Below are 23,617 nucleotides of genomic sequence, written 5' to 3'. Positions count from 1 at the left end.
TTGGCTTCCATTTTTCTCAATTATAACTTGTGGTCGTGGTTTAGTTGCTAAGTTGTGTCCGACTCTTTTTACCCCATGGACTGTAGCCTGCCAGGTTTCTCTGTCCATGGGATTCTCCAGGCAAGAATACTGGAGTGGGTTGCTATTTTCTTCTCCAGGGAATCTTCTAGACCCAGAGATCGAACCCAGGTCTCCTGCATTGCAGGCAGATTCTTTACCAACTGAGCTACAAGGGAAGCTTTTTAACTATAACCTGAGAATATGAATAGTACTTGCCTCAGGGTTCTTGGGAAGATTAAATATGATAATGTACAGAAAATCTCCATAAGATATTTCATCTTCAATAAGGATTAGTTAGTATTATTATCTTCATGAATGATAGTATGTTCAATGCTACTTTTAATAACCATAATGTCATGTAATAATCTCTTTGATCTATCATCTCATAGCACTACATCCTACACTACACAACACAAACTTTGTTTATCCCAGCATTTACTTCTCAAAGTGTCCTTCATAGTACATCAGCATCCCTTAAGATGTAATATCTCCTTCTTTCTCTTTCTATTGAGAACAAGCAAAATGCTGGGTTGAAAACAATCTAATAGTCTTTTCTGCAGAACTTCACAGAGCCTTTAATATACTGATTGTCACTGTCAATTTCAGCGTGGTGGTGGCAGCTGTGGCTAATTTTATGGTGGGGATTATAGTTTACATTGCTTCACAGTCTTATTTTACCAAAGAACACGTTTTCATTTGTTCATTTTTCACATAATATCCATTCAGGTGGTTTACCAAATGGTTTGAAGTTGCTGTGAGTCTTAGTCCACTTGGGCTCCTATAACAAAAATACGGTGAACTGGAAAGCTTAAACACAGAAATTTGTTTCCCAGAGTCTGGAGACTGGGGGGTCCAAGACCAAGGGGCCTGCAGACGAGGTGAGATGAGAGCCTATTTCATGTGTCGTAATCAGTTGTCTTCTTACCGTGTCCTTACCTAGAAGAAGGGGCAAGGGAGCTCTCTATGGTGTCTTTTATTAGGGCACTAATTCCATTCAGAAATGGTATGGACCTAACAGAAGCAGAAGATATTAAGAAGAGATGGCAAGAATACACAGAAGAACTGTACAAAAAAGATCTTCATGACCCAGATAATCACAATGATGTGATCATTGACCTAGAGCCAGATATCCTGGAATGTGAAGTCAAGTGGGCCTTAGAAAGCATCACTACGAACAAAGCTAGTGGAGGTGATGGAATTCCAGTTGAGCTATTTCAAATCCTGAAAGATGATGCTGTGAAAGTGCTGCACTCAATATGCCAGCAAATGTGGAAAACTCAGCGGTGGCCACAGAACTGGAAAAGGTCAGTTTTCATTCCAATCCCAAAGACAGGCAATGCCAAAGAATGCTCAAACTACTGCACAATTGCACTCATCTCACACGCTAGTAAAGTAATGCTCAAAATTCTCCAAGCCAGGCTTCAGCAATATGTGAACCATGAACTTCCTGATGTTCAAGCTGGTTTTATAAAAGGCAGAGGAACCAGAGATCAAATTGCCAACATCCGCTGGATCATGGAAAAAGCAAGAGAGTTCCAGAAAAACATCTATTTCTGCTTTATTGACTACGCCAAAGCCTTTGACTGTGTGAATCACAATAAACTGTGGAAAATTCTGAAAGAGATGGGAATACCAGACCACCTGACCTGCCTCTTGAGAAATCTGCATGCAGGTCAGGAAGCAACAGTTAGAACTGGACATGGAACAACAGACTGGTTCCAAATAGGAAAAGGAGTATGTCAAGGCTGTATATTGTCACCCTGCTTATTTAACTTATATGCAGAGTACATCATGAGAAACACTGGACTGGAAGAAACACAAGCTGGAATCAAGATTGCCAGGAGAAATATCAATAATCTCAGATATGCAGATGACACCACCCTTATGGCAGAAAGTGAAGAGGAACTAAAAAGCCTCTTGAAGAAGGTGGAAGTGGAGAGTGAAAAAGTTGGCTTAAAGCTCAACATTCAGAAAACGAAGATCATGGCATCCGGTCCCATCACTTCATGGGAAATAGATGGGGAAACAGTGGAAACAGTGTCAGACTTTAATTTTCTGGGCTCCAAAATCACTACAGATGGTGACTGCAGCCATGAAATTAAAAGACGCTTACTCCTTGGAAGGAAAGTTATGACCAACCTAGATAGCATATTCAAAAGCAGAGACATTACTTTGCTGACAAAAGTCTGTCTAGTCAAGGCTATGGTTTTTCCTGTGGTCATGTATGGATGTGAGAGTTGGACTGTGAAGAAGGCTGAACACCAAAGAATTGATGCTTTTGAACTGTGGTGTTGGAGAAGACTCTTGAGAGTGCCTTGGACTGCAAGGAGATCCAACCAGTCCATTGTGAAGGAGATCAGCCCTGGGATTTCTTTGGAAGGAATGATGCTAAAGCTGAAACTCCAGTACTTTGGCCACCTCATGCGAAGAGTTGACTCATTGGAAAAGACTCTGATGCTGGGAGGGATTGGGGGCAGGAGGAGAAGGGGATGACAGAGGATGAGATGGCTGGATGGCATCACTGACTCGATGGACGTGGATCTGGGTGAACTCTGGGAGTTGGTGATGGACAGGGAGGCCTGGCATCCTGGGATTCATGGGGTCACAAAGAGTCGGACACGACTGAGCGACTGAATTGAACTGAACTGAACTGAATCCCATTCATGAGGAATCCGTCCTCAAGAATTAATCATCTCCCCACCTCCACATGTCATTGCACTGGGGATTAAGTTTCAATACATGAATTTGGTGGGAGGTCCACAAAAATTCAGTCTACAATAGTGTGGGGGTGCGTGTGTGCTTGTGGGTGCTGTCGCTAAGTCATGTCTGACTCTCTGCAACCCCATGGGCTATAGCCCTCTGAATTCATCTGTCCATGGGCTTTTCTAAGCAAGGATACTGGGGTGGGTTGCCGTTTCCTTCTCCAGGGGATCTTCCCAGTCCTGGGACTGAACCCACATCTCCCGGGTCTCTTGAATTAGCAGACAGATTCTTTACCACTGAGCCATGTGGAAAGCACATAACATTATGATATAAACATGAAATACTTAATTTTTTTCAGTTACCTCCTTCAGTTACACCCCTTATGCCATAATAATATGGCCAGATCCCATAGCTTTCTAATCATTCTATTCCAATCTAGTTCAATTAAAAACTCAATCTCCTGTCCAGAGTGGTACTGTACATCATTCTGTTCCCCCTGCACAGGCATTCAAAATGGGGGCAGGGGATGTTGGTTTGCCCTATTGTTGAAGTGAAAAGGGAAAAAGAGGAATGAGTTTTTCTCTTTCCCTTTCCTGAGAACAAAGAAGATAAAGAGAACAGTAAGTAGGCATGAAATTTCTTAGTTTTTTTTTTTTTTTACTTTAACTGGTTCTAACTCTGTAACTAAGTTTGCTTTTCTGCCTCCTAACTCTGCAGGATAAGATGGTTGGATGGCATCAAAGACTCAATGGACATGAGTTTGAGGAAGTTCTGGGAGACAGTGAAAGTCAGGTCAGCCTGCTGTGCTGCAAGGGGTTGCAAAGAGTTGGACATGATGTAGCGACTGAACAACAACTCTGTAGGAGCTACAATTCACATTTTTCCCTTTGACTGTATGCTAAATACATCCCCTATCTGTTATTTACCCTTAAAACACCCTTCCCCTTGTAGTTACATAGCAGAAAGAAGGTCACAGGGCCCCCAAACTGCCGGGCTCAATTACTGGGTCACGGATGCCAGTTTATTTGTCATTGAAACACTGTCTTTGAAACAATGCAAGAGGAAGAAATCAAGATCCTGTCACCTTTGTTCCTCATCACTGGCTCCTGACAACAAGTCCTTGTCTTATGTAAGCTCCTGGACTCCTCATGGCAGGGATGTGTGTGTGCACAGTTCTTGAGGCATGAGGGTACTGTGTTCCCCTTGCCGCTGGCTGAGAATTAAAACCACCTTTCTATTTCCTCCAAAAGCTTTGATGGGCAGAGAAGGCCAAGATTTTGGTCAGCAACACCATCACCTCTCCTTTCAAACTTCTTCTGGGTTCTATTGGAATAGAAGAGAAAAACTAAAGGTTACAAAGAGCAAATGTTCTTTTTTTTTTTTCTGTGAAAGTGGAAATGTAATTTAATACACTATTGTGAGTCACTTTACAGGAGACCTGGTTAACTGAAACCCTATGTGTGATCTGGCATGACAGACATTTAAATGCTGACTCTCTTATAGGGTCCTTGTTTACATTCTCTGAAATGTGGATCTTCACTGCATAATGCATGGATGAACTCCTGGATCAATCTCTTCCAACATTTCTCAGTTCCCACCTGCATGGTGGACCCTACAGCCTCTTGCTTCTAGGGATTCCTCATCAATTGACTGCCCTCCCAGGTGGGGAGTTGACTCAAATCCAGTGATCTTCATGAGCATACAGGTTGGTCCACCGCCACTCCTCTCTACACTGCCTCCTCTCTCAAGTTCTCTGCAACCTAGCTGAGACAGCTACAGATGGTAGACCAGCAAGCCCACTGTATAAGTAGACATTTGACAAGGGAATTAGATGTCTAGCTCTCCTTCTGAAAGGAAGAGATGTCTATTCTCTCCTTCTGCCAATTTCTAAAGGAGTCTCAGCTAGCACCTTCTTTACTTGGTTTTTGGCATGAGGAGGCAATCCCTCTTTTCACAGTGTGGAGATGGAAGTGCTGTAATACTGAAATGGATCAGGACCCTCTGGTCCTTGTCCTCTACGCCCTCTGCCTGCCTTTTGTCTGTGGAAAAAATTTTGTTGTTGCTTTTCAGCCACTAAGTCATGTCCAACTCTTTGTGATCATGTAGAAAAACTTTAGCTAAAGAATAAGTTTAATCAGAGAAGCGAGAAGATGCAAAAGCAAAGAAAAACAGTAGACAGGACAAAACAATAATAATTTAGTCAGTAAGCAAGTTCAATGACCTGAGTCAAGGACATTAGTCCTAGATGGCTAATATTCTGAGCCATATATCCTGTGAACTATCTTCAGTTCAGTTCAGTTGCTCAGTCGTATCTGACTCTTTGCTACTCCATGGACTATAGCACGCCAGGCTTCCCTGTCTATCACCAACTCCCGGAGTTTGCTCAAACTCTTGTCCATTGAGTAGGTGATGCCATCCAACCATCTCATCCTCTGTCATCCCCTTCTCTTCCTGCCTTCAATCTTTCCCAGAATCAGGGTCTTTTCCAGTGAGTCAGTTCTTCACATCAGGTGGCCAAAGTACTGGAATTTCAGCTTCAACATCAGTCCTTCCAGTGAACATTCAGGATTGATTTTCTTTATGATCGACTGGTTTGATATCCTAACAGGCCAAGGGATTCTAAAGAGTCTTCTCCACCACCACCATTCAAAAGCATCAGTTCTTTGGTACTCAGTTTTCTTTATGGTCCAACTCTCACATCCATACATGACTACTGGAAAAACCATAGCTTTGACTGGACAAACCATAGCTTTGATTGGACAAACCATAGCTTTGTCAGTAGTGAACTATCTTATAGATACTGAAACCCCCACCAGGTGGAAGACATTTACTACATGATGACCAGATTATAGCCATGACATAAGCTGCCACAATTCCGAGAATTGGCCTCAAGGGGATGGGAACAAACGGACCCATGGAACTGATTGCTGCTACTGCTACTGCTGCTAAGTTGCTTCAGTCGTGTCCGACTCTGTGTGACCCCATAGATGGCAGCCCACCAGGCTCTGCTATCCCTGGGATTCTCCAGGCAAGAACAGTGGAGTGGGTTGCCATTTCCTTCTCCAATGCATGAAAGTGAAAAGTGAAAGTGAAGTCACTCAGTCATGTCTGACTCTTAGTGACCCCATGGACTGCAGCCCAGGAGGCTCCTCTGTCCATGGGATTTTCCAGGCAAGAGTACTGGAGTTGGGTGCCATTGCCTTCTCTGCATGGAACTGATTAATTGTGCCTAAAACAATCAAGATGACGCTGGCTAGACCACTGATGACCAATTGGAAGATGAATGTCAAAACTGACTGTGCTGTTTCTGCATGTAGTCCCCTCTCTCTGTCTACAAAAGCTCTTGCTCCCTGACTATCAAGGGTGGGTAGTCAGCCTTTGGACAGGTGTCCGCCCCCACCCTTATACCCTGCCCCGGTTGCTGGCATCCAAAATAAACAACTTTCCTTTCTACCAATATGGCTTCTTTTTTGACTTTTGAGTGTCGAGCTGCCAGACCTCACTTTTGGTTACAATACTATGGTGAGAGCTCTGGAACTTTATGCCCTTGAACTGATGCCTCCTCTTCCCCTCTTATTTTTCTATGCATTCTTCATCCATAGAAAATGGGATTTGTGGGACTTCCCTGGTGGTCCAGTGGTTAAGACTCCACCTTGCAATCCAGAGGATGAGAGTTCAATCCCTGGTTGGGGAACTAAGATCCCACATGTCATAGGGCAACTAAGCCTGCACATTCTGGAGCCTGTGAGCCACAGCTAGAGAGTCTGTGTACCTCAGCCAAAAAAAAAAAAAAAAGATCCTCATGATCCAACAAAGATCCTGCATGATCCAACAAAGATCCTGCATGGCACAACTAAGACCCAGTGTAGCCAAATAAGTTAATTAAAAAAGAAAATTGGTTTGTGCTTGGGTGATGATGACAATTAGAGGTAGTTCAGCTGCCACTTACTAAGCCCTAAAGGCAGTAAGAATCTGGTTTCCGATTACTTACAATTCTCTTTATTCTTTAGAACATGGGTTATTCTTGACTTGGGTCCTGTTCAGCAGAAAAGTTTGCAACAATTATTAAGTTCTTGTAGGATGCTGGGAGCCTATGAGATGCAGTTTAGCAGATGCCAGATTCTAGGTTTCCTGGAGATAGGGACTGTGATTGTCGTATTCATTTGCATCCCCCAGTACTTAATAGGAGCTCAGTAAAAGTTTGTTAAATGAACACATGGATGAATAAATGATCCAGCCTAGACATTCTTTAAATTTTAGAAAAGATAAGAATCACTTGTGATTTCCCTGGTGGCCCAGTGGCGGAGACTCTGCGCTCCTCATGCAAGGGGCCCGGGTTTGAGCCCAAGTCAGGGAAACAGATCTCACATGCTGCAACCCAAACCTGGTGCAGCTAAATAGATCAATAAATATTTTGAAAAAGAATCACTTGGGGATTTTTTTTTTTTTTTTAGTACAGATGCTTTGGCCTCACTGGCAGAGGATCTCACTTAATAGTTCTAGAGAGATGGGACACACTTTGAGATATACTGGCTAGTCCATAGGCAGATTAACCCTGTGTGGTTCTACAGTTATTGGGTAATGATTGCTTAAACACATGTCTTGAATGCTGATTTCAGCAACTTTCTCCTGATTGCATATGAAAAAAATATATATATGCAGACATGCAGGCACAAATGCATATGCATCACACATAGGTAAAGAGAGGAGAAGGAATGTGATACAGAATTGATGTCTGAATCATTACTTTAGGCCTCATGAAAACGTCACCTCAAGGAAAGTGTCCTTGGAAAACCCTCTAACCATTTTTGACTTTTACATATGGGTAAAAGCTCCTTTCCTAATGATGATTAAGTCGCTTGTCTATATGCTGCAAATCAAAATTCCTTAATTCCCAGGGTTCCTGTCTGTAATGAAACCCAGGAAGGAGCCATGGGTGGGGCTGTGATGCTTCCACTTTGCAGGTGGTACCAGTTATAAGAATAAATGCTGATTTTGACTTTCTGGAGTTTTCAGTACAATGTATTTTATAAGCACAGAATAAAAATTGTAACCCCAATACTTTGAAAGAGTATAGATGTAGAAAATCTACTTGTATACCAGGGATATGTGAATCCCAATGAATCTGATATAACTTAGAAAGAGTTGAATAGGCAAAGCCTATATTTTTAACAGAAATGAACTCAAACACCTACAACTTGTCTATTTCCTGTATTTCTTGTAGAGATTTTTAAAATTGAAATAAATATACCTGTAGCAAAATGTACTTCATACATTTGCTCTCATTTTATAGCCGCATAACTGAAAGTCTATTAGAAACAGTATAACTATTCTAGAATATATTTATTATTTGAAATAAAGTTTTAATCACAGTCATGTAATACATAGTCATAGAAGTTAATTTCACCAGATTAGGTTATTATTTTTCAAGTCATGTTATTTTCAGATGTTTTCTAGGAAGTTAGAGGACATTACATAACATTTTATAATCAGATAAAGCTGACATCTCAGAGACAATTAAGCAAGATAGAAATGAAGGTGGTTACAATTTCATGGGCTTAAAGTGATGAACCTGTCAAAGCAAAAGTCAGGAGGAACCTCCAGTCTTCAAATGCATGAGTTATGAAATAGACCCAAAAGCCCCTTTGCCTCAAAGATGCAGCTTAGCATGAGAGCTGTGACAAAAAGAAGGAAACTCCAAGGGCTTGATACCAAAGATTTCTTAGCTACAAGCAGAGAGTCAAAGATTCATGAGATAATGTAAATCATGGGATTAAAAAATATGTCTTATCAAGAAATAAATCATCAAAATTTAAATCTTCCATCACGAAAAGCAAAATGTCACTTGCATATCTTGCTGTGCCCATCTCCTCTCCTCCCCTCCCCTTTTTCTCCCACCTCTCCCTCCCTTTCTTCCTTCCTTCTTTCAATTTTGTTTTGTAACTTCAGGTTGTTAATGTCTATTTGGACAGGTAAGTCTGTCCAAATAGACATTAACAATCTAAAGTTAACCACTTACAGGGAAGCTCCGATTTTCTCAACAGTGAAGAATCCACCTGCAATGCAGGAGACGTGGGTTCAATCCCTGGTCTGGAAAGATCCCTTGGAAAAGAAAATGCCAATCCACTCCAACATTCTTGACTGGGAAATCCCATGGATAGAGGAGCCTGGCAGGCTACAGTCCATGGGGTCGCAAAAGACTGACTAAACAAGAACAGCAGCAACAGTAACAACAAAACCACTTATAAAGGAGAGACTAGAGTCTGCATAACAAATGAACCACTACTCTGTCACTAAGTTCTAGAAGAGAGGTCTTTCTTGAGTCCATGTTAATACTCTGGCCCTTTGGGGACATGTGTGGGAGGGGAGAGAAAGAACCTGGGGAAAAAATGGGATCAGGCATTTGTAATCACTTACAATGTCTATCCAGGGTGGGCTCATTTACTTGTGCAAAGCATTCCTGAAGTTTTAATTCCTTTAAACACAGAGCTCTAAGTTCTTCTAGGATGGTCATAGAAGACCTAATTTGATCTAGACTCCAAGGACAGCCTTCAGACATCAACAGAAAATCTGGGTCATCTTTGTAGTGTCTCAGAGAAGAAGCTGGGACAAAGCAAAGCCTAGGAGTCCCTGCAGGGCAAGGCATGGCTTGTGAGGTCACTTCAGTCTGACTGTAACCCCCAACAGTCCAGATATTGCGCAAAGCTCAGCACTATTTATTGGCCGAAGGCGGTGGCATTTGTACAACCTAAGTGGTACATTTTGATCTAACCACATCCCAAATATGTTATGATTAAAACCGATCTTTTATCTTTTTTGAAAAAAGCAATGCATCTAAATATGTTGTCAATCTCTTCCCCCAAACCTAAAAACCAATAAATAAATAAAAATAAAGCCCAAACCAAAAAAACAAAACTCTCTGCCTGGGCGTAATTTCTAACACTGAAAGTGACATATTTGCCACTTCATTTCCTGACATTGTGTTCAAAGTCCTGCCAGGACCCTGGCTGGTACTACTGCAGGAAGCTGCTAGCTTACTGAACAAGGGAAAAACAACAACAACCTCTTTATGGGATATAAATCCATAGTTTACAAATCTAGAGGATGCTAGTATCATGCTGACTGATTAATGGTTGTGAAAGGGAAATTTTAAAACATACTCTTATCTTTAGGGTTCTCTGCAACTGCTAGGAATGAAAAAAATTCAAGTCCAATGAAATGTTTTAGAATTTTCTCATTGCTGTTGTTCTTTTCTTTATTTTTTTGCTTTGATTCTTTAGTAGAGTACTCAACAGAAAACAAAACATAAAAATGCACAGTATGATTACGACCTAAAATTACGGTTGTGAATCACTATTAAGCATGTTTATGCATCCCCCATGAGGCTAACAATGATACCCAGACACATTGCTGCTGAGCAAACACAGAGTCACCTTGTATTTTACTGTTAAATTTCTTTTTCAGGTGTACAACTCCAATCCATTCCTTTAGTCATGTTTATTAACTCACGGTTGTAGTGCAGTTCCTAGTGATCCACTGTAGACTGATGATTTTACAATTATTCACAGGCTGTGTTATTCTTCCTCATGATCTCTCAGAGGAGTCTCTCTCAATTAAAAATAAAAAAAGAGATGCTGGAAACAGGCTGGGTACTGAAATGAGGATCAAAAGTATATGTATGTCTATGTGTGTCTTTTTAAAACTGATAATGTGTTTCTAAAACTGATAGCCAAATGGAAATTATTTCTTTTGTTTGTTCACAATCTGAATCCAATAGATAAAGTGAAATTTTATGACTCAAGTAATTAAATGGATATTTGTATCAAACTATTTTCTATTTCTTAAGTGACTCCTCTGCCTTTTCTAAATCCAGCTTGTTCATCTGAAAGCTTTCGGTTCACATACTGCTGAAGCTTAGCTTGAAGGACTTTGAGCATAGCCTTACTAACATGTGAAATGAGCACAACTGTTTGGTAGTTTGAGCATCCTTTGGCATTGCCTTTCTTTGGTATTGGAGTGAAAACTGACCTTTTCTAGTCCCGTGGCCACTGCTGAGTTTTCCAAATTTGCTGGCATATTTAATGCAACACTTCAACAGCATCATCTCTTAGGATTTGAAATAGCTCAACTGGAATTCCATCACCTCCACTAGCTTTGTTCGTAGTGATGCTTCCTAAGGCCCACTTGACTTCACATTCCAGGATGTCTGGCTCTAGGTGAGAGATCACACCATCGTGATTATCTGGGTCGTGAATGTCTTTTTGGTACAGTTCTTCTGTGTATTCTTGCCACCTCTTCTTAATCTCTTCTGCTTCTCTTAGGGCCTTTATTGAGCCCATCTTTGCATGAAATATTCCCCTTTGGTATCTCTGATTTTCTTGAAGAGCTCTCTAGTCTTTCCCATTCTACTGTTTTCCTCTATTTCATTGCCTTGTTCATGTTGCTTTCTTATCTCTCCTTGCTATTCTCTGGAGCTCTGTATTCAGTTGGGTATATCTTTCCTTTTCTCCTTTGCCTTTCACTTCTCTTCTTTTCTAAGCTATTTATATGGCCTCCTCAGACAACCACTTGCTTTCATGCATTTCTTTTTCTTGGCTGGAATAGGTTGAGGGCAGGAGGAGAAGAGGGCAATAGAGGATAAGTGGAATGAGTTTGAGCAAACTCTGGGAGATATAGAAGGACAGGGGAGACTGGTAATGCTGCCACGCATGGGGTCGCAAAGGGCATGACTTAACGGCTAAACAGCAACAAAATAGAGATTAAGAGAAATCTCATTCTTTCTCCACTAGCAAGTACTGCGGAAAAGCCTGGTGAGGACAGATCCTTGAGACCTTGATCTTGGACTTCCAGCTTCCAGAACCATGAGAAATAAATTTCTTTTGTTTAAGCCACCCAGCCTATGGTATGTTGCTCTGGTGGCCTGAGGAGGCTGAGACAATCTCTTAGAAATGTACTATTCAGTTATAACCAACACAAAACTCTGTAAGAATGGGGTAGTGTAGGTGCCTGACATTAAGCCTTTGATTGTGGAGAAATCCATTTCAAAAGACATCTATTTTGATTAGGCATGTCCCTGGCTGTATGAACTTGCTCCTTAGCAGACCAACCAGGTAAGGAACTAGGCCACCCACACTCCTGAAGTTCCCCAGGCCACCTGGATAACTGACCCCTGTAGTGACCCTTCCTCCACTCCCCTGAGCCCTAAATCCCCCCATGCTTCAAATTACCCCATAATGAGTGACCCCACAAAACCCCAGACACCTCACCCTCAGACCCTAATAAAAGCAGAGTCCCAGGCCCATGCTCTCTGTCTCTCTCTGTCTCTGTGTCTGTCACCTCGAGATCTTGCTCTGTGGCCCTCGGGCGTGTAGTACATTTTCCAGGCTCTCTGAGTAACCAATCTTGTCCCTTATAGTTTGCTGACTTTTTTTTTTTCTGAAGTGTATCCTGTGATCATAATAAAAACCATAAGGATGGGCATTGGCACAAAGCTGGGCCCAGTGTGGGTTGGGAACATCTGTGTGCCTTGTTAGGACGGATGGGGCTTCATATTTTCCTAGTCCAGAGCATTACCATCAGTAGGATGGGACCCACAGGACAGAACAAGGGACTTAAACATTAGGATTTTTTTGGCATACAAAGAAATTCAGGGAAGGGAATCCAGTTCAAGGCATATGTGGTAGCTCACTCAGGACTACCAGTGATCCATTCCACCATCTTTAACATTTAAGCCCTCATTTTGATGCTCATTGCTTCATAGTTACAAAAGGGCTGCTGTACCTCCTAACCTCCCAGTTGTGTTCCAGGTATGAACAAAAGGGTGAAAGAGATCTGAAAGTTATCTTGTCCTCCTAAGGAGGCAGCTGGCACTAGTGGCAAAGAACCTGCCTGCCAATGCAGGAGACGTAAGAGATTTGGGTTCGATCCCTGGATCAGGAAGATCTCCTGGAAGAAAAAATGGCAACCCACTCCAGTGTTCTTGCCTGGAGAATCCCATGGACAGAGAAGCCTAGCGAGCTAAAGTCCATGGGGTCACAAAGATTCAGAAATGACTGAAGTGACTTAGCACATCTTCTCTCACATGGAACTTCTATCTTTCCTTGGCTATGTCACATTGTTATCAACCAGGGTTCTTGGCTTCCTTAATCAATAGAAATTGATCAGAGGCCAGACAAAAAGTTCAGACAAGGCTTTATTGGTGCCCCTACTGGTTCCAAATAGGAAAAGGAGTTTGTCAAGGCTGTATATTGTCACCCTGCTTATTTAATTTATATGCAGAGTACATCATGAGAAACACTGGACTGGAAGAAACACAAGCTGGAATCAAGGTTGCCGGGAGAAATATCAATAACCTCAGATATGCAGATGACACCACCCTTATGTCAGAAAGTGAAGAGGAACTCAAAAGCCTCTTGATAAAAGTGAAAGTGGAGAGTGAAAAAGTTGGCTTAAAGCTCAACATTCAGAAAACGAAGATCATGGCATCCGGTCCCATCACTTCATGGGAAATAGATGGGGAAACAGTGGAAACAGTGTCAGACTTTTTTTTTCTGGGCTCCAAAATCACTACAGATGGTGACTGCAGCCATGAAATTAAAAGACGCTTACTCCTTGGAAGGAAAGTTATGACCAACCTACATAGCATATTCAAAAGCAGAGACATTACTTTGCCAACAAAGGTTCTTCTAGTCAAGGCTATGGTTTTTCCTTTGGTCATGTATGGATGTGAGAGTTGGACTGTGAAGAAGGCTGAGCACCGAAGAATTGATGCTTTTGAACTGTGGTGTTGGAGAAGACTCTTGAGAGTCCCTTGGACTGCAAGGAGATCCAACCAGTCCATTGTGAAGGAGATCAGCCCTGGGATTTCTTTGGAAGGAATGATGCTAAAGCTGAAACTCCAATACTTTGGCCACCTCATGCGAAGAGTTGACTCATTGGAAAAGACTCTGATGCTGGAAGGGATTGGGGGCAGGAGGAGAAGGGGACGACAGAGGATGAGATGGCTGGATGGCATCACTGACTCAATGGACGTGAGCCTGAGTGAACTCTGGGAGTTGGTGATGGACAGGGAGGCCTGGCGTGCTGCGATTCATGGGGTCGCAAAGAGTCGGACAGGACTGAGTGACTGATCTGATCTGATCTGATTGCAGCAGGGAAGGCTTCCCTGGTGGCTCAGATGGTAAAGAATCTGCCTGAAATGCAGGAGACCTGAGTTTGATCCCTGGATTGGGAAGATCCTCTGGAGAAGGAAACGGCAACCCACTCTAGTAGTCTTGCCTGGGAAATCCCATGGACAGACGAGCCTGGTGGGTTACAGTCCATGGGGTCATGAAGAGTCAGACACAACTAAGTGATTAAACGTGCGTGCATGCACTGCAGCAGGGGGAAGCAAGAACAAGCAACAGGTTCCCTTGCTTACTTACTCTTGAGGTGGGGTAAGCTTGTTCTTTACATGGGGTGAGGGTAGAGGTGTGAAAAGCAGAGACATTACTCTGCCAACAAAGGTTCGTATAGTCAAGGCTATGTCTTCCCAGTGGTCACATATGGTTGTGAGAGCTGGACTGTAAAGGAGGCAGAATGCAAAAGAATTGATGCCTTTAAACCACGGAGCTGGAGAAGACTCCTCAAAGTCCCTTGGACAGCAAGGAGATCAAACCAGTCAATCTTAAGGGAGATCAACCCTGAATATTCGTTGGAAGGACTAGCTGAAGCTCAAGTATTTTGGTCATCTGATGTGAACAGATGACTCATTGGAAAAGTCCCTGATGCTGGGAAAGATCGAGGGCAGAAGAAGAAGGCATCAGAGGATGAGATGGCTGGACTGAAAAGAGTCAGACACAACTGGGGGACAGGGGTTGTGGCGGAGGGCGTGGCTTAGATGGTTTGCCCGCCTCTTAGGTGGTGTTGTGTGCAGGGGGGCATGTGCAGTACCTTGCTTTTGCTCCAGGCTCTTCAAAAATGCCAGTTAGGTTTTTTGGTCTCTTTGTATCTTTTGTCCAGAATTTGCCCCACCTGCACATGTACACGGTTAGTTTTAGTCCTATATAGTTTCTTGGTATTTTTTTGCTCCAGGTGAGGTGTGTGTCCAGATGCAAGCATTGCAGCACTGCAGAAAAGGTCCCAGGTTCCAGGCCTGTCTCAACTTTGACCCGTGGAGAATGCTGTATCTGTCTATAGATTCAGGGATTCTTCACTGGGGAAAATATATGTTACCACCTGTACTCCTTGGACAATCTGCCATCCATGCTTACCCTCCTTCACGTGAACACACTTCATACTGACACCTTCTCCAGGAGAATACGCCCAACTCTCCCCCTGCCACGGTATTCCTCTTTGAGCTCAGGATGTCTAGCCGATCCATAGGTCTCTCTGGCACATCTGCCTGGGGCTCCCTTGTCCTGGGGGGCTCATCACCCCACCCGGGCTGCACTGGCACTGACCTTGGATGTGCCAACGGGCCGAACACGGGCGGCATCAGTGAATCTTCCGTTTGTATTTTTGATGTCATCTGTAATGTTTGCATATTTTTGCCGCTTGGGTAATGAGACCTAAATGAAAGCAACCTTGAACTGAATCCAAGTCAGAATTCTTGCAAACTGAGATCAGTCTTTGTGGTCTGGCCTAGCTCACTGGGCTGGTTTTGCTGGTTTATGAATCATCAAAAGGACTGGTGGGTTCAAGGAAGAAAATAATCAGTTAAACCCGTCTGACTGAATCATGGGTTAATCCAGTCAGCCTGGTCAGTCTTGTATACTTGGAAACAGCCGCAGAGTCTTTGTTTTTCTGATCCACAGACTCTAAGAGGCCACAACAAACAAACTCGCAAACGATGTCTTGCGTATACTCACAGCTTTCACCCGTTCTTCCTTCTAACACGTGGCTTTTTAGAGAATTATTACTAGCCTTCTCTATTCTTCCTGCGAAGCCCCTGCTTCTTCCCTCAAAGTCAGAAGAAAATGCCAGAATTCCTAAGAAGTGGGCTGCATTCACATTTGTATTTCATTGTAAAGCCGACGGTGCCATCTGATTTACGCACCCTCCGGGACATGTACGAGGAAGGCTTTGCTTGTAGAGCACAGGTTAATTACCACCACTCTCTTCTCTCTGTACTTTATGGCTTTTACTTAGTTTCTGATCAATGGAGAGAGGAAGACTGAGAAAGTGCTTCTGCACTCGAAACTGATGAAATGACGCGTATTTTACTTGGAAGTGTCTCTCAATCCTTCTGAACCGCTCTTCCAATTCTGGGTTACTGGGCAGAAAGAGCATATAGACGCCCATGTACCATTCAGCACATGCTGCTGCTGCTGCTGCTGCTAAGTCGCTTCAGTCGTGTCCGACTCTGTGCGACCCCATAGTCGGAAGCCCACCAGGCTCCCCCGTCCTTGGGCACCTGCAGATGTTTGTTAATCTCTGGACGCCTTAAGAAGACATACAACTTATTCACTTTGCTGGACAGAAGAAAATAACACAACGTTGTAAAGCAACTATACTCCAGTTAAACAACCACAACTCAGTAATGTTTTAAAAAAAACAAAACAACAACCCGCAAACCGCGGCTTCTGAGCCCCAGTGAAAAGTTACCGCTTGAACAGAAGCTGCATTTATTTTAGCCACTAGAGGGCAGAACCAAACAGAAATTGAGGTGCAGGCAGAAGATACTTGTCTGATTTTAAAGGATGTGAAGGAGATTTCTAGGGCGCAAGGCAAGCCAGGAAGGAGTCCTCAGAAGGCAAACAATCAAAAAATGGCTCCTACAATTACCTCGTGTAAAAATTAAACAGATGTGCAAAGCTTGCCACATCGTTTTGGAATTCACGGTGGCAACCCATTCCAGTACTCTTGCCTGGAAAATCCCATGGACGGAGGAAACTGGTAGGCTGCAGTCCATGGGGTCACACAGAGTCGGACAAGACTGAAGCGACTTAGCAGCAGCTTAGCAGCAACTAGAGAAAAATAGACAAATATATTTAGATATTTATCCCTTCATACCGGTCATGGAAGAAGGAATGAGCTACTCATTTAAACTGAGGGCAGAGTACCAAAGTCAGAAAGAGAGTTTAAAGTATACTTTTACTCATTTTGGGGCCATGACCCTAAAAAGCATTTAGACGTAGGTTTATATGCCATTTCCACCATTACTGAGCTTTGGAATGCTGTAAATTTTTTTTAATTCTCTAAGCTTCAGTTTGCTTATCTGGGAAGTGGGGATAATAATAATAATAACAACTCCCTCATAGTGGGATTGTGAGCTTAAACAGAATAATGCTTTTGAAGAGACTGACTCAGCTAAGTAGCCCTCAGAAATGTAGATTCTGGCTAGGATTAAAGTCATCCCCTAGTCCATGGTTTGAAATAAGCTTTGCCCTTCCGAAGTCTTTTAAATCCTGAATCCAGGCTCCTAAGGGAGATACAGGAGCCAGGAATAATTGGAGTCAGTAGGAGAAGGAGGCAGAGATGACAAGGCCAGCACCACAGGCAACACCCTGGTCCTCCCAGGGGCCTGAGCAGGCTCTCTGGCTGCAGGCAGGATGTTGAGGCCACCAGTTGGCTGGCTGTGTCTTCCAGGCTCCTGGAAGGGGATGAGCAGGCTGGGAGCTCAGCACAAGTGTGGACTCGAAGAAACAATAGCTGCTGATGCCTACTTCTCACACTTTTACCTTTAAAATGGTCTGTGAAGCTTAAAGTCACAATGACAGGAAAGGCAATAGAGTTGATAGTCAAACAGCTTTCCCAGCCCAGGGGAAAGCCCCTGCCTCCTGTTGCTATTCTTAGTTGTCATGGGACTGTTTTCCTAGCTTCTTCCTCTCTTGCTTCTTTCAGTCCTGCTTCTAAGCTCATCAAACCCTCTATTCTGCCCACAATATCTCTTTTATTTATTTATTCATCAACCTAACATGTAGTTATTGAGGACTGACTGTGTGCCAGATATTAGGAATACAGTGCAGAATGGAGGTCAGAGACCTGTTCTAATGAAATCCAACCAGTCCCTCCTAAAGGAAATCAGTCCTGAATATTCATTGGAAGGACTGATGCTGAAGCTGAAACTCCAATCCTTTGGCCATTTGATGCGAAGAACTGACTCACTGGAAAAGACGCTGATACTGGGAAAGATTGAAGGCAGGAGGAGAAGGGGACGACAGAAGATGAGATGGCTGGATGGCATCACCGACTCGATGGACATGAGTTTGAGCAAGATCCGGGAGTTGGTGATGGGCAGGGAGGCCTGGTGTGCTGCAGTCCATGGGGTCGCAAAGAGTCAGACATGACTGAGAAACTGAACTGAGTGGGGAAAACAGACAATAAGCAAACAAATGAACAAATCAGATAATCTTGGAGAATGGTTAAGTTGCAGGTTAGGTAAAAGTTGACATGCATAAGATGGTGTGGTCAGAGAGGGTTTCTCTGAGGAGATAACATTAAAGCCGAGGCCTAAATGATAAACACAAGCCACCCAGGCATGGGTCACAGGATTCCAAGCAAGGGCAAAGACCCCAGAGTGGGTTTGCTGTGTTGGGGGACAGAAGCAAGGCCCATGGGAGGAGAAGGGGAGTGGGGAGAGATGATGTTAGAGGTCAGGCCAGATTAGAGTTTGAATTTGCCTCTAAAGCGGAAGAGAAGTGATTTTGAAGCCTTAAGAAAATGGTCTGGGAACTTCTCTGGTGGCCCAGTGGTCAGGAATTTGTCTGCCAATGCAGGGGCACATGCTCAATGGTCTAGGAAGATCTCACATACCTCAGAGCAACTAAGTCTGTGGGTCACAACTATTGAGCTCAAGTGCTGTGCGCCCTAGAGTCTCTGCTCCCCAACAAGTGAAGCCACTGCCATGAGAAGCCCATTCACCCCAGTGGAGAGTAGCCCCTGACTCGCCACAACTAGAGAAAGCAGCAAGGAACATCTAGCGCAATCAAAAGTAAGTAATTAATTAATAAAAACAAAATGGTTCTTCCTTCAATGTCATACGTAATGTCTTACAGTTTCTTTTATCTGTTTTTCAGCTTTGGTTTCTACTCAGTAGAAATGGCCAGGGAAGAAGGTTGTCTCTTGTCGGGGAGAAAAATAATAGGCAAATAGAGTCACAAATCAAAGAAACACAATCAAATTGGAATAATGGGAATCTCTTCTCAAGCACCCACCTCTTCTCTGCAGATGGTGACTTCAGCCACGAAATTAAAAGATACTTGCTCCTTGGAAGAAAAGCTATGACAAACTTAGATGGCATATTAAAAAACAGAGATATCAGTTTGCCAACCCTATAAAGGTCTGTCTAGTCAAAGCTATGGTTTTTTCAGTGTGTGCCAAGTTGCTTCAGTTGTGTCTGACTCTGTGCGACCCTATGGACTGTAGCCTGCCAGGCTCATCTGTCCATGGGATTCTCCAGGCAAGAATGAGTGGATTACTGTGCCTTCTTCCAGGGGATCTTCCTGACCCAGGGATTGAACCCACACCTCTTAAGTCTACCTGCATTGGCAGGTGGGTTCTTGACCACTGGCTCCATCTAGGAAGTCCATGGTTTTTCCAGTCAGATCAGATCAGTTGCTCAGTCATGTCCGACTCTTTGCGACCCCATGAATCGCAGCACGCCAGGCCTCCCTGTCCATCACCAACTCCCAGAGTTCACTCAGACTCACGTCCATCGAGTCAGTGATGCCATCCAGCCATCTCATCCTCTGACGTCCCCTTCTCGTCCTGCCCCTAATCCCTCGCAGCATCAGAGTCTTTTCCAATGAGTCAACTCTTTGCATGAGGTGGCCAAAGTACTGGAGTTTCAGCTTTAGCATCATTCCTTCCAAAGAAATCCCAGGGCTGATCTTCAGAATGGACTGATTGGATCTCCTTGCAGTCCAAGGGACTCTCAAGAGTCTTCTCCAACACCACAGTTCAAAAGCATCAGAGCTGGACTGTGAAGATGGCTGAGCACCAAAATATTGATGTTTCTGAACTGTGGTGTTTGGGAAGACTCTTGAGAGTCCCTTGAACAGCAAGGAGATCAAACCAGTCCATCCTAAAGGAAATCAATTCTGACTATTCACTGGAAGGACTGATGCTAAAGCTGAAGCTCAAATACTTTGGCTACCTGATGCAAAGAGCCGACTCATTGGAAAAGACCCTGATGCAGGGAAAGATTGAGGGTGGGAGGAGAAGTAGGTGATAAAGGATGAGATGGTTGGATGGCATCACTGACTCAGTGGACATGAGTTTGAGCAAACTCTGGGAGACAGTGAAGGACAGGGAAACCTGGCATGCTGTAGTCCATGGGGTCACGAAGAGTCAGACACAACTGAGAGACTGAACAGTAACTCAAGCACCCTTCTGAGTGAGTAATTAGATCATTGTTTTCACTCTAGTCCAGAATGTTGTCATCAGAACTCACTCATTAGCTACCTTGCAATTTCTTTGCATTCTAAAGGGAATGCATGTGGAGACTAACATCTAAAGGGTTTTCTGGGCAGCTCTCATGGCTCAGATGTGAGGTGGAGCAATGTGAGAGAATGTTGGGAAGAACAAAGCCAGCACATATGTTATCACTGGCAATTTCCAGTGTAGGCCTTTCCAAACAACGATCTCAAACACTACCCCAAAAAAGTGAAGCCAGTTGAAATAGCCCAGATGCTCCCCCTGCTTGTAAAGTAACATACACCACAATGAACCATGAAAGATGACATCAAAGTGGTCCACAAAGCCAGGATCTTCATGGAATCAGGGATATCCCTCAAACTTTCAGGCATCTGCTCCTGCACCGTGGCCTGAGCTCTTCTGTATCTGGCCAGTGTATATCTGGAAATCACACATCTGGAAACAATGTCATGAGCATTCCAAAAGCTATTTCTTTCTTTGATAACAGGTTGCTTTATTCAGAAAAAGATGAAATAGTGCAGGTTTCTCAGTGGGGCAGATTCTTTACCTCCAAGAAAAGTAAGGTTTTTCCAGGAATAAGCTAAAACAACAGAACAGACAGAATAACCATACACAACCCCAGTCTGACTTGTTTTGATTAAGCCTTGGTGAAGATGTGAGATCTTCTGACAGGCTGTGGGTGTGTTCTCCTTATTTTTTCTTGGGTCCTTTGCCATTTTCATGCACAATGTCAAATACCTACCCTTGGACTGCTAGAACCTGCTTTGCCTTTTGAAATGCCTGGAAATTAATGACTCTCTAGGGGTATCCTTACAAATTACTTGAGGGTGGGAATATAAATATCCAAGCCAAATTCCCTGTATTTGGCAGGATAACTGGGATGTGTGAGTGCTATCTTTTCCCAGAACCTCTAAGTTGGATTAAAGTCTGGTTGCCCACCTCGTGTCTCCTCCCCCAAGGTAGCTCTCTTCATTCTGGGCCCCTATTGGCTGCCTTACTTGCTCTGTCTCATCTGTCATGAACCTCCCAAATAAACCGTGTATTCAGTCTGCTTTTTGGGGCCTGCTTCTCAGAGGAATCCAACTAATCCACACACTTGATGAAATAATTTCCCTCTCCTTAACATTTATATAGAAAAGCAGCACATCTCCTACAAAACAAGGGGTGCTGCAATGTAAGTCAGCTGACGTTTCCTGCCATCTGTGCAGTGAAAGCTGGCTGAGATCCATGAAGACCTATATATCAATGAAAGATTACCAGGCCTGCCCTTATTGACCCCCTTTCACCTTCTCTTGTGTTCTGCTCTGCCTGTAATATGGGAGGAATTCAAGTTTAAAATAGACTCCTTAATGTGTCCCTTCCCATCACATGAAGCAAGGTGGTTGTAGATACTATGAAATATGCCTTGATCAAGAACCAGGGACTTACTGAATTCACCCTGTATGACAGACTCTAGGTCCATCCACATCTCTACAAATGACCCAACTTCATTTCTTTTTAAGGCTGAGCAATATTCCAGAATCACTGCAGATGGTGATTGAAGCTATGAAATTAAAAGACTCCTTGGAAGGAAATTTATGACCAACCTAGATAGCATATTCAAAAGCACAGACATTACTTTGCCAACAAAGGTCTGTCTAGTCAAGGGTATGGTTTTTCCAGTGGTCATGTATGGATGTGAGAGTTGGACTGTGAAGAAAGCTGAGCGCCGAAGAATTGATGCTTTTGAACTGTGGTGTTGGAGAAGACTCTTGAGAGTCCCTTGGACTGCAAGGAGATCCAACCAGTCCATTCTGAAGGAGATCGGTCTTGGGTGTTCATTGGAAGGACTGATGCTAAAGCTGAAACTCCAATACTTTGGCCACCTGTTGGGAAGAGTTGACTCACTGGAAAAGACTCTGATGCTGGGAGGGATTGGGGGCAGGAGGAGAAGGGGAACACAGAGGATGAGATGGCTGAATGGCATCACCGACTCGATGCACATGAGTTTGAGTAAACTCCGGGAGTTGGTAATGGACAGGGAGGCCTGGTGTGCTGCGATTCATGAGGTTGCAAAGAGTTGGACACGACTGAGCGACTGAACTGAACTGAACTGAATATTCCAATACTTTGGCCACTTGATGCAAAGAACTAACTCATTGGAAAATACCCTGATGCTGGGAAAGATTGAAGGCAGGAGGAGGAGGGGATGACAGAAGATGAGATGGTTGGATGGTATCACTAACTCGATGGACATGAGTTTGAGCAAGCTCTGGTAGTTGGTGATGGACAGGGAGGCTTGGCATTCTTGGGGTCACAAAGAGTCAAACATGACTGAGGGACTGAACTGAATTGATTGTATGTATGTACCACATCTTCTTTATCCATTCATCTGTTGATGGACATTAGGTTGCTTCCATGTCCTCGCTATTATAAATGGTGCTGCACTGAACATTGGGGTGTATGTGTCTTTTTGAATAATGGTTTTCTAAGGGTATATACCCATAGTGGGATTTACTTTATTGTACGGCAGAAACTAACACAACATTGTAAAGCAACTACACCCCAATTAAAAAGAAAGAGACGGGGAGGCAGAACATTTATGTTAAAATATAAAGTTTCAAGATGATATAGAAGTTGTATTTTTGTCTGCTTAAGAAAAGTTTGGGGTGTCTGTTAAAACCATATTCCCAACCTCAAGACTCAGAAATACTGATTCAATGGGTCTAGGGTAAAATCCAATGATCCAATGATTTGCTTTTTAAATGTGTAGCAGCTGTTTCTTTGACTCTCCTAGTATTGAGAAGTGAGTTCCATGTTCCCCCTCCTTGACTCTGGGCACGGTCTTCACTCGACCAATAGAGCACAGTAGATGGGATGCTGTGCAGGTTTCTGGGCCCAAGACTTAAGAAGTAGGTAGCTTTCACTTCTGCCTCTTGGGGTTCTTATTGTTGGGACCTAGCCACCATGCTGTAAGGAAGCCAAGTGGCTGTACACATGTGTGTGTGCTAAGTCACTTCAGTCATGTCTGACTTTGCAAGCCTATGGGTTGTAGCCAGTCAGGCTCCTCTGTCCATGGGATCCTCGGCAAGAATACTGGAGTGGGTTACCATGCCCTCCTCCAGCGGATCTTCCCGACCCAAGGATCAAACCCGATTCTCTTCAGTCTCCTGCATTGGCAGGTGGGTTCTTTACCACTAGCACCACCTGGGAAGCCCAAGCAGCTGTACAGCAAGGCCCTTTATGGATGTTCCAGATGATCCCCCAGCTGAGGACTGACACCCAACAACAACCCAAGTCATGTGACTGAGCCCCTGTTCTGAAGATGTGGGTCACCTTCAAGTAGCACCTACTGACATTTTGTGGAGTAGGGACAAACCCACCATGCTCTGCCAGAATCGAGGAACAACCATTGTCTGCTAAACAGCAATCCCAACCAGAGTGTTAAATTCTCCAAGTGATGCTTAAGTGCATTGCTCATGCACTTTGAAAAATGAACTTTCTGATTATCAAGTAT

General features: G+C 43.6%; 1 long non-coding RNA gene across 1 annotated transcript in view; it reads left to right on the top strand.

Annotated features, from left to right (window-relative positions):
• Positions 1–22,651, top strand: part of LOC138988235 (uncharacterized) — a 60,600-nt gene extending 37,949 nt beyond the window's left edge. Inside the window, exons 6-7 of the long non-coding RNA XR_011464531.1 lie at positions 18,762–19,236; positions 21,624–22,651. This is a non-coding gene — a long non-coding RNA (uncharacterized lncRNA). The remainder of the gene's footprint in view (positions 1–18,761; positions 19,237–21,623) is intronic.
• The last annotated feature ends 966 nt before the right edge of the window (positions 22,652–23,617 follow it).

The sequence above is a fragment of the Bos mutus genome, chromosome 6 (assembly GCF_027580195.1).
Source record: "Bos mutus isolate GX-2022 chromosome 6, NWIPB_WYAK_1.1, whole genome shotgun sequence".
In the NCBI taxonomy this organism is placed as follows: Eukaryota; Metazoa; Chordata; class Mammalia; order Artiodactyla; family Bovidae; genus Bos; species Bos mutus.
The sequence above is the reverse complement of the archived record's forward strand: the minus strand, read 5'-3'. Positions and strand labels throughout refer to the sequence as shown.